The sequence below is a fragment of the Chiloscyllium plagiosum genome, chromosome 27, assembly GCF_004010195.1.
Source record: "Chiloscyllium plagiosum isolate BGI_BamShark_2017 chromosome 27, ASM401019v2, whole genome shotgun sequence".
Taxonomy (NCBI): Eukaryota; Metazoa; Chordata; class Chondrichthyes; order Orectolobiformes; family Hemiscylliidae; genus Chiloscyllium; species Chiloscyllium plagiosum.
The window spans coordinates 26811145-26822321 of record NC_057736.1 but is presented as its reverse complement, the minus strand read 5'-3'; the positions used below and the strand labels follow the sequence as shown (position 1 = coordinate 26822321).

Sequence of the window (11177 nt, the reverse complement as noted above, 5' to 3'; positions counted from 1 at the left end):
GCAATCTTCTTCCTGACCTCTCCGCCCCCACCCCACTCTGACCTATCACCCTCACCTTGACCTCTTTCCACCTATCGCATTTCCAACGCCCCTCCCCCAAGTCCCTCCTCCCTACCTTTTATCTTAGCCTGCTGGGCACACTTTCCTCATTCCTGAAGAAGGGCTTATGCCCGAAACGTCGATTCTCCTGTTCCCTGGATGCTGCCTGACCTGCTGCGCTGTTCCAGCAACATATTTTCAGCTCTGATCATGATAGAGCTGTTGTTTCATTAAAGCCACAGCTGGTAAAGATAAAAAGCTGTGATTACTTAATGCTTGGAATTGAATCTATTCTACAAAAATTTTGCTGGGTTATGAGATGATTAGATCTTGAAAAGCCTGTTCATTGATGGTCGAGGAAGTCACTATAGGTTGACAACCACCTGATGGAGGAGTAGCATTCCAAAAGCTAGTGTTTTCAAATAAACCTGGTGGATTAAAACCTGGTGTTGTGTGATTTTTAACTTTGTACACCCCAGTCCAACATTGGCATCTCCACATATTGGTCATTTACTTCTTGTTTGTGGGATGCTTGTGATGCAGGGTAGCTACTAGATAACAGTTACAATGCTTCCAAAAAACAACTTATCATGTGAAGTTCTTTGAGCCATTTGACGAAATGCATTTCATACAAAATTTGAGCAGGAAAAGTGATACCAGTTTTCCACTCCTCCATCAGTAATATTTATGTTGCAATTCTCACCCCAACTTAAACACAGACCTTAATTGGTTCCAAAGGCTAACACAAATCAGAAAACTAGTGCAGATTGATATATATCTAACTTAATAAATTAAAGATATTTTAAAAACATTTTCATAAGTTACGTTCTTGTACCTTTTGTGAACCAGACTCCTATATGGTGTAATTCCAGTGGTTTCAGCTGGGAAGTGGAAACTGGTCTGATTACAAGGGAAGATTGGGATAGCAGGAGAAGAGACAGCACTCTGGTTATAGTATGGGTGGAGCTGGGCAACTAGTGACACGCCTAACATCCATTTTAATCTCCCCCATCTCCATTCTATCTCTCCTTGTTCAAGAGCACACTGCACCTGTCACTTTGCAATTTCAGCTTTGAATGGATCAGTTAAGGTTTCTGCCATTCTATTTATTGAAGCAGTGATATTAGTATCCAGGGCCAGCAAAGACTGTGCTATGGTTCAAATTCCACCGAGGATGACATCCTGGCAGTGTCCTGTGACATCAATGCACAAATGATTGAGCTGGAATCCTCTATTCTCCATGACTGAAGAAAGTATCCCTGGCAGTGCTTTTGCCATTTTTACTGTTTACTCTCCATCATTCTTCTTTTTATTGTTTTCCTCAAGTATACACCACCATGCCCACTCTTGGTTCAGTGCCTTGGTCCATCTGAGCATAGCTTGCAGATGTACCTGCCAACACAGGTTTTCCACAGCTCTCCCAACACCACTGTTTAATTCTGTTCACTTTTAATGTGCAATTCATAAAATGACATTCCATCTAACAGAATCTAAGTTTGTCTATTGTCCTGTAATGATACAGTCCCTGAAGGAATCAGCTCTTCTGAGGAACAGTCCTTCAGGAAGTCATGAACTGCTGTTCTTCATCTGGTAGTCCTGGAAGTGAGAAGAGATAGATTTGGTTTAGCCATGGAATATACAAATATTGAAATGCACATGGAGTAATGTGACCATATTCTATTTAGCACTGAGTCTGAATAACTCAGTTTTCTAATGAGATGTGGGCTGGAGATATTTAATTTGGATTCCATATACCACTGAGCCTGGTTTTGCCATCTCTATTTCTCAGGTATGTTGATGCACCACTTGTCTCCAGGCCCTACTGATGAGATGGAATACACTTGACAAAGACAGAGTGAAGAGATGTACTAAAGGGTGTGGGCTAATTTGCAACTTTGCTCACCTTTCCTGATCCAGTTAGTTCATTAAAGTGCTTACAACATAGAGTGCCATCCTTCTAATAATAGTCCTGTTACTCACTTCATCAGCCTCCCCCAGGCATGCCTTTTTCATTGCACAGAAATGAAAACAGGACCACCTTCCTCCATCTTGTTAGACGTAGTGGTACATCAGTGAATGCCTCTTTCAGAGTGAAGCTTTTGCCTTCCCTGGTTCCATCGCATTTTTAAAAAAATTCATGCATGGGAATTGGGTGCTGCTGGCTGGACCAGCATTTAATGCATCCCTCATTGCCTCTGGGAAGGCAGTGGTGAACTATCTACTCAAAACACTGCAATCCATGTGCTGTAATAGACCCACAACGCTGTTAGAAATGAAATTTCTAATGATCACATACAAGTCAGCCAACTCCTCCAAATTTCACCTCTCCATTTGCCCAAATGGAAAAGATGAAATTGGATTATGCACATCTGTAATTGCATTTGCTTACATGCAAGTCATAGATGTGAAACCTAAAAATGGAATCATAAAGTATCACCTATAGTGTTGGACATGCTCATGCATCCCACACAATTGCATCTGTTACCATGATCTTTATTTAGTTCCATCTTTATTATATTTTACTCTTGAGTTGGTTAAAAATGTTCCCTGTCACTACTCCACCTTTAAAAGAAAGTGCTAAACGTGAACACACACAAAGGAAACTCAATGTAAAGGATTGTACATTATTTTTACATGATTGGGCAATACTCTGTATAAATCACTAGTATTATATACTGCCAGCATGAAATAGCCAGCGAACATGAGTCCATTTTAAGCTGACTGATAAGAATTTCCACTTCAGTTTTAGAATCAGAGATGAGCAGGAACACGTAAAAGCAGCATGCAGGAAGTAACTTTGGTTTCTGCAAGTGGGAAGGAGAGGGAGGTTGGAAACTATTATGAACCTGCCTCAAAGAAAAGAATTGTGCATTTTGGCATGAAAAGAAAATCACAAAATATATAGTCATGACATGACAATAAAAACATTGGGGATAAAGATTTGCAGTCACAATTCCTTGTTTTATTGGATTACAGTTCATTCCTAACTCTCAGCACTAGTAAAGATAGCCCCAGGTAAGGTCAGCATACATGCAGAGGGGGCGCGGGCAGGTATCAATCTCCTCTAAATGTGTCCTAGATTTCCTCTCCTACAATCAAAAACAAGCTGAGACTAAGTTAATGTTTGTGATCAAATAGAAAGCTTTGGGATCTAAGTGCTAATTAAATCAGACTCAAAACAATATTGATCCATGTCTCATAGTTACTCCAATATCCACTTGATGGAAAGCAGAGGCCTCTCACTTTCTGCATGAAATTCAATAAATGCTTTATTTAGACGGAGACTTTGCTGTCCCTGAAAAACTCAATTTGACCATGTGATAGTGTGGAATCATTAACTAAGCCTAGCAATCAGATCCTAAACTGTAATTTAATGAAATCTTTCTTACACACTGCTGCCTCTCCATCGCCTTGTGAATAGTCTCATTCTGAGCATGTGTGAGTGCTGTTCCACCTAATGGGAGCATTGGCCTTAAATGCAGTCCTATTGAACTAAGGTTCCAGTTTTTACTAGGGCCCTAAATATACAGTGCTCCACTTGAACACCCTTTCTTCATCCACAAACGTGCTCTCAGCTATCTGTGGTTCGACACTTCACTCCTTTTGCATTTTGGCTGGACCCTTATCTTTGGATGTCTACAGTTAGAGCCAATTTCATTGTTGGCTTTATTGTGTCTTTAACATTTGCCCAGAGAGTGGTAGGTACCTGGAACATGCTGCCAGGGAGGTGGTAGAAACAGATAGCAAAGTTTAAGTAGTATTTACATGGTCATGAACAAGCAGGGAATAGATGGCTAGGGTCAAGTACAGGCAGATGGGATTAGTTTAGACAGGGATCATAGTCGGCATGGACATAGTGATCCTACGGCCTGATCCTGTGCTATACTGTTCTATGCTCTATTGTTTGTATCAAAATATCACATTTTCCAGCAATTTCCCATGTTAGTAACTTTTGAAAAGATGCAGTTCTGATTTTGTGGAAGTCTGGTGTAGCATGGCTCAACATCTTGTAAATTTACATAGCTCTGAGTCTCACATCTCCCAAATGACTATATTTTTATTTAGTTTTAAGTTTGCTATTTATAAATAAGAGAAATAAACACAATCTAACATAATCCAGCTATAGTTTCACTTTTGGACTTCAACATCCGTATTATAATGGACTTCCACTGAGTTTTCTTGTGTTTTTCTTCCACCATTTTATGATCTTCTTTCAAATGGACTTCTGTTTACATGGGTTTACAACATCCAAAAGCAGTTTACAACCAGTATGTTAACTATTTTGAAGTGCTGTTATGCTTGTCATTAAGATCGGTAAATATTGGTCTTGTCAACAACACCCACATTCCATAAAAGAATTTAAAATATTCAAAATAATAGCATCCTTCTTTCTACATATGCTGATTTCACTAATGGGTGTTTCCAGTGTTTTCTGATTTTGAATGAAATTATCATCTTTAGTGTAATAGTATTACGGCAGTTCAGCACTTGAGTATTGCAGAAAATACAAAACTAAAGATTTTCATCTTGCATTCATCCAAATTTCCAAAGATACCAAAGTAAATGGAAAACAACATTTATTTTATATGAGAGGAGAATGCTGATTGGTTGGCAAGTGGACTCTGATCAGTTGAGACATTGCTATGAAGAATCCACCAGTTAACAATGACTGATAGTTAAAAACCAAGCAATGTTTTCGGTTTAAATCAGACAAGTGACTCTGATTGATCAAGGCATAGCTCTGAGAAATGAACCATGGAAGGGCTGTCACCTATTTTGCTGAATTGAAAGAAATACAGAGAGTGTCCATGTTCTTTATGTCTACAAAGAAGAGGGCCCTATGTATCAATATACATAACTTCCAACATATGCAATGCATTACACTGCAAGCTCAACTGACAATCCCAAATTGGGCTCTCAGTGTAATTCTTCACACACTCAGGAATATTTAGGAAATTTTGTCCAATTACTTGTAATGTCGGATACTATTTTTACAACCACAACCTCATTGGTTATGGACAGAAGCTTTCTTGTTGTAAAGGGCCAAAGGGATTCACTGTTTAGTCTTACGGTACAATCTGCCAGGTTTGGGATGTAAAGTATATAAAACCATATACTACCGATAGTTCGTTAGTCAAACTTGTTGATAGGACTGGCAGGACCACAGTTGTAACTTATTTCTAAATCTCTCTGCTTTCAACTTCGGATAATCCTGTCAATAACTGATGAACTACCATGAAGAGCAGTATAAGTTGTCAAGCTGTGGGAAGCCTGCCAGTGATTTGAACATCAAATGTTGATTGAAATATTGACACTTGAAATGGATTTAAAGTTTAGAGTTTCCAATCTCGATGCTTTTTGATGATTTTTGAATTGAGATTCTGATTTTGGTGTGATATTAATGAGTTAATTTGCTCTGCTGACCTGCAGGTAATTGGATGTCCCGAGGTGTGATGCCTCTGACTCACAGGTAGATTGTAAGGAATTTATATTCCCATCCCTTGCCATTCAGAGCCACTTACCTGGCCATCTCCTTTTATTCAGAGATAATTTATATTTGCATCATCATCCTATTCAAAATCAATAAGAACATTGTAGTTAGAATTTTGACTACTCCCTGTAGTTTAAAAAAAAGATTTGCAACAGATTTGAAAATTAAGGGATGATTTACATTATATTGTTTCTGGAGATGATTAGGTCACTGCATTATGTCTTGAGTGGCATGTGACTGTGAGGGAGTGGCTGTGAGTTGTCTTGTGGGCATTACTGACCACAATATAAAGATTTTGTATAAAGGAAGGACTGTTCTTTTGTTCAGAGATACCTCTCGACATGTTTTGCAAGCATAGCGAACAGTGTTCAGAGTTTCTCCAAAGTTTGTACTATATTTGCTTAACAAAAGTTGGTGTGTTGCAGTTGCATCAAATGTGTAAGAATCTCAGGAAAAGAACCATTTGGTGGCAGCGGTGGGATTCCAACATAGACGAAGCTTCTAGGTAGACTGAATAATTGATCGTCTGAGTGCCGATTGTACGAGGCAGATGGGCTCACAAGGTAAGATTTACCTTGATCTCTCTCAACCTATCACTCAGTCGACCCCTCATCCCCTAGGATTCTGTGGTAACAGAATCGCCGAGGTAACTTACGCACTTGCACGCTCACGTGCTCGCTTTCAGCATCATATGTTATTGAGAATTCGGAGGTTAAAGTCCTCTGGGAAAAGGAAGTTAAAGTCTTCTAGGAAAAAGGTGTTAAAGTCCCCTGGAAAAAGGAGGTTGGGTGCTCTAGTGGTGAGGTTTGAGGCTCTGCAGCGAAAAAAAAGTTAGAAATCATGAACTTCAAAGAAAAACATCTAAACAAAATCTGGTACTTCTTAAAATTATTGCCTTTAACCCCCACAACTCCCCTTAGAAGTACTTTTCAGACAACATGGCGTCACCAGGAAAAGGGGATGAAAGTGGAACCGGTCCATTTGAATCCCGACAGTGAAGTGCATTGACTACTGGGAAGCTTTGTCCGGGTTTTTATTGTGGGAGTCTCAGTTTCTGGGTTGTGGACTCAACTTGGCGAGTCTTTCGTCTGGGGGGAGGGGAGCGGCTTGGATTGCGGCATCGTGTGGTCAACTGCGAGGGTTTTCTGTTTTTGTGGGTGTGGTTTCATCAGGAGGGTGTGACTGGTCTTTCTATCTTTCACTGCCTTGTACGGTGGTGGGGTGGTTCCTCACTCTGGTTTCCACCAATGTGAGGATGTTTTAGTAATCTTTTTGTGTGCACATGCTGGGGTTCGCGGGGCTTTCAGAATCTTCGACTAATGCTTGTGTTTTTTTTCTGTGTGGACGAGACTTATTTTTGTCCGACTCTGATGTGGGTCTTTTGGGGCAACCTCCTCCATCTTTTTGACTGCTCGTTTTCCCATTTCATAGATCATCACTGGGTGAATTGACGGGGTTCTCAAATGTTCCGCATTTTTCCCTCATATTAAAATGAGAAGAATTCTGACCAGAGGTTCTTCAAAAAAAAAGAGAAACACTTAAATTAAGGTTGTACTAATACTTGGGTTGAAAAAGGAAGCTTCAGTACAAATTATGCTATACTGGAAGTGTTTAATGTTTAAATATTTTGATTTGTTAAAATACTGGTTCAGAAAATATTGAAGTAACTGTTTTGCCTTATTTGAATTAGGATATCAATTCAATGTGTTGTGTGGGCTACATAATATGGCAGATTTTGTTTTTACATTAATGTTATACAACATTAGGTCCTTTTTTTAAATTATCAAACATGTAACCTTAAAACATATTGATTCAGGACCTGCAGCCCTTGATTTATAATGCCTGTTTCAAAAACAATTGTCAGTGGTCATACAATACTTTCATTTGGCTAATGTATTATATCTTTGTTTTTTAATGCAGAATTTTCACAAAAAGAAGAGCACATTTTAATTTTGATGTTTTGTTAAGATTTTAGAGAATATTAGAACTTGAGGCTGAGCTGTTTAAGTTCTGTCAATTATTATTAAGGCTTCATTGGCCCCTTTCATATTGCAAATTCAAAGAATGTTGGTCTCTACCAAGGTTGTACAGTTACTGGTCTGTAACTACTGTGATTCTGACTGTTTTATTTGGGAAGTTTCATTTGGAGAACATATTTTAATATATTTTGCATTTGTTTCCCATGAATATTTTAGATTTAAATCTGAATTGAAACTGTCTCTTCAATGTCCAAAGCACCGGAAACATTTTGTTGTTTCCTTGCTGTTCCAGATCTTGGAAATGTTTTTCCTGACAACTTTCATATTAGCCAAGTATTAATTTGTTAAAGGAAAATAATTTTTGAATAACCTGAATGGGGACTCCCAAGGCTTTGATTTTAGGACCATTAATTGTTGCTTATAAATGACTGAATTGTTTAGGCAGTAAAATTTAGAAGTTTATGGATTGTATAAAACTTGATGAGGTTATAAATAGTGAACAGAGTAGCAGACTTCAAGACAACTGAGAATGTTGAAATAGGGAGACGCAATTTAGTATAGTTAAATGTGTGACTGTCTTCATACTGATACCCACCTTGGCAAGGAAGCAATGAAAGATGAAATGCAAAGATACTTGCAGCAGCTAACGTTGTCTCAAGAGCTTCTCCATTCACATGTAAAGCACGCCTTTGGAACACTGCTAACACCTCCACAACCTGATCCAACAGATTCAATCAGCTCCCTAGTCATGAACAAGAAAAGTCAAGAAGGTAACAATAGTGAAGAGAAGGTCCATATGCCTTTTGTCAGTGGCCTTCCTTTTTACCTAAGGATATTAAACCATGATCCGGTTCACTGATCAAGCTGACATCAAAACAACCAATTGGCTTTGTTACATTTGACAGCAAAGTGGAGCATAAGCAGCAAGAAATGCTGCGTTCACCTACCCTGCTGCTGCACTTTGTGCTCAGATACACTGGTATCCTCCACCTGAAACATCTCCAAGGATGGAAGTCTCATCAGTTTTGTTAAGAATTTAATTTCCCTTATCCAAGAATTCAGACTTTTCCATGCAGTGGTGTGCAAGGACAGACTGGATTTTATTTTCAGGTTGGACTTTACTAAAGGAGATTTTGGATAACTGACTCGTTTCCTCTCAGCTTGGAGGGGATGGAGTGGTCACTAAGGACTGTGGGTTTAAGAACTTTACTGGTGAACACTTTCTTTCCTGCAGATTCTATCCACTGCATGGACTAGTAATTCTTGTTACAATAATTGTATGTTGTGTGTCAATAACTTGCTTAAGTACTAGCAGTAAGATTCTTATGAATGAGGTGGTAGTGCCATCTAGCTGGTTATCATGGAATGATAAAATGAGGGAATGTGATATTAAACAGTTAATTTGCTCTGCTGACCTGCAGGAAATTGGATGTCCCAAGGCTAAGGTGTGATGCCTCTGACTTACAGGTAGATTGTAAGGAATTTACATTCCCATCCCTTTCCATTCAGAGCCATTTACCTGGCCATCTCCTTTTATTCAGAGATAATTTATATTTGCATCATCATCCTATTCAAAATCAATAAGAACATTATAGTTCGAATTTTGACTACTCCCTGTAGTTTAAAAAATACGATTTGCAACAGATTTGAAAATTAAGGGATGATTTACATTATATTGTTTCTGGAGATGATTAGGTCACTGCATTATGTCTTGAGTGGCATGTGACGTTGAGGGAGTTGTAGTGAGTTGTCTTGTGGGCATTACTGACCACGATATAAAGATTTTGTATAAAGGAAGGACTGTTCCTTTGTTCAGAGAGACCTTTCGACATGTTTTGCAAGCATAGCAAAGTGTTATGAGTTTCTCCCAAGTTTGTACTGTGTATGCTTAATAAAAGTTTGGTTGGTCACAGAAGTTGGTATGTTGCAGTTGCATCAAGTGTGTAAAAATTCAAGAAAAAGAACACTGGGACCTTCAAATTAATTTTGGAAATGATAGGCAATTAAAGTGGTCACCTCCAGGATCCTAATAAAATTAAGCACAAGAAGTGGGCTCCGCAGGCTCAAAGGCCAATATCAGGGTTTTCAACATTTTAACAGTCAGCGCTGAGAAAGAGAGGGAACCTGAAGATAGAGGATCCTTCTAAAGAATTTCTATAAATTTTCTATAAATGCCACTGGAGCCAGCATTGTGTCTTTAAAAGGCCACTGGGCCCTAAGTAGTTCCCTCTAGTAGCAGGTGGGTAGCCATCACCATCCCACCACCACACCCCCACCCCTCCAATGATTAGTCTGTTTCAAATGATCTAGAGTTGCGAATAAGCTGGCAAGCCCATATACAGTGGAAACTCGATTATCTGAACATGATGGGTGGGCTCTATTTCGTTCGGATTATTGATTATTCGGAAAATCGATTAAATGCCTTTCCTCTGCGGCTCTGAGATTTTAAAACCAACCAGCCCCCCAACCCGGTCCAACCTTGCCCCCCACATTCCCAACCTCCGTTCCCCCCCAGCACAAAGTGCGTAAGCCCCCGTTCATGCCCGGCCCCTCTCCAGGGCTATCAGACTGTACACCAACAACAAGACTGCTGCTGCTGCTGCCTTTGTTGGGTAAGTCTCCCAAAAGAGCACAGACACACACACAACTTTTTACTGCAAATTTTTGACAGGGTCCATGTTTGCCCTATACAGAACAATGTTGAAGAGATTATTCCTGGAAAGTGGGGGGTTGGGGAGATTAGGGTACACCCCTCTGTAGAACTCCAGGGAAAGTGTGGGTAGAGAGAGAGGGCAGGAGGTCAGTAATTTGGAGACAGTGCCTGTTTAATCACTGTAAACAAAAGACGCGATCACTGCTGGAAATACGTCTTTGATGTAATGTTTCTATCGGGACCTCGAGATCTCCTTCGGATAATCCGACTTTTGGATAATTGGGATTCGGATAATCGAGTTTCCTCTGTACTGGTTGTTAACAAGAAAGTGTTGGCTCATTTACCTTCAATGCCACCTCCACAACAAAATTAAAGTTCGTCCCTTTGCAGTTCCATGACAGCTGAAATAATGCTTGCATGACCAGGAATGGACTAATCTTTTTCATTGATTAGCCACAACCAAATACTATCTTTGAGAAAGTATTGCTAAGTTGGCTCAAAACAGATATGCAAGAAAAAGTAATTCACATTTGCAGTGGGAAAAGTATGAACTCTATCATGAGCACACTTGAGAAGTAAATAATGTGTGTACATAGAATTTGTCTAAATGTATTATCTCCAGGTTTGTGGATGACATAAAGCTGGATGGGAATGAGGAGGATGCAGAGATGCTTCAATGTGATTTTGAAGAAAGTGAGTGAGTGGGCAAATGCATGCAGATAAAGTATAACATGGATAAATGTGAAGCTATTTGCTTAGTTGCAAAAACAGAAGGCAGATTATTATCTGAAAGTGATAGATTGGGTAAAGGGATATGCAACCAGACCTGGGTGTCTTTGTACTCCAGTCCCTGAAAGTAAGCATGCAGGTGCAGCACACAGTGAAGCAGGAAATCGGTACGGTGGCCTTCTGCGGGAAAAGATCTGCTCCCCTGCCTATCCACAGCATGGCCACACAGAACACAGAAAATCAAGCCTGTCCAAATCATACAAAGAATGCTTCAGCATTGACCAAA

The 11177-nt window shown here is 39.6% G+C and overlaps 1 long non-coding RNA gene across 1 annotated transcript; it reads right to left on the bottom strand.

Moving 5' to 3' along the window:
• Nucleotides 1-1606: 1606 nt before the first annotated feature.
• LOC122563682 lies at nt 1607-6517 on the bottom strand. The gene is made up of 3 exons (XR_006315694.1): nt 6186-6517; nt 5562-5609; nt 1607-1635 (listed from the first exon to the last, which is right to left on the bottom strand). It is a non-coding gene; the product is annotated as an uncharacterized LOC122563682 (long non-coding RNA).
• Between the last annotated feature and the right edge of the window lie 4660 nt (nt 6518-11177).